The sequence below is a fragment of the Odontomachus brunneus genome, unplaced genomic scaffold (genome assembly GCF_010583005.1).
Source record: "Odontomachus brunneus isolate Ranch 3 - 2012 unplaced genomic scaffold, Obru_v1 Obru_scaffold_130, whole genome shotgun sequence".
Lineage (NCBI taxonomy): Eukaryota > Metazoa > Arthropoda > Insecta > Hymenoptera > Formicidae > Odontomachus > Odontomachus brunneus.
In genome coordinates this window covers 473,205-473,469 of record NW_022639580.1, presented here as the reverse complement: position 1 = coordinate 473,469, position 265 = coordinate 473,205, and positions in this window count along the sequence as shown.

The window sequence follows — 265 nt, the reverse complement described above, 5'->3', positions numbered from 1 at the left end:
CAGAAAAACTTAAACAGTAAAACGTAAGCAGTAAGCAAATTGACCAATCAATCGTTGATTCTTGTTACGGTCACTGAATCAAGGACTGTAATTGGTCAATATGGTTACTACTTACGTTTTATTGCTTGTTTTTCTTGATACCACGGCCCTTAGGCCCGTTCTACAATACGCTGCAAGCCGGAACAGGATTTCGCTAATCGCTTGTCGAATGTTATATATCGAATTTGAATACGACTTACTATTCCACAATTGAGTCGGAAGTCGA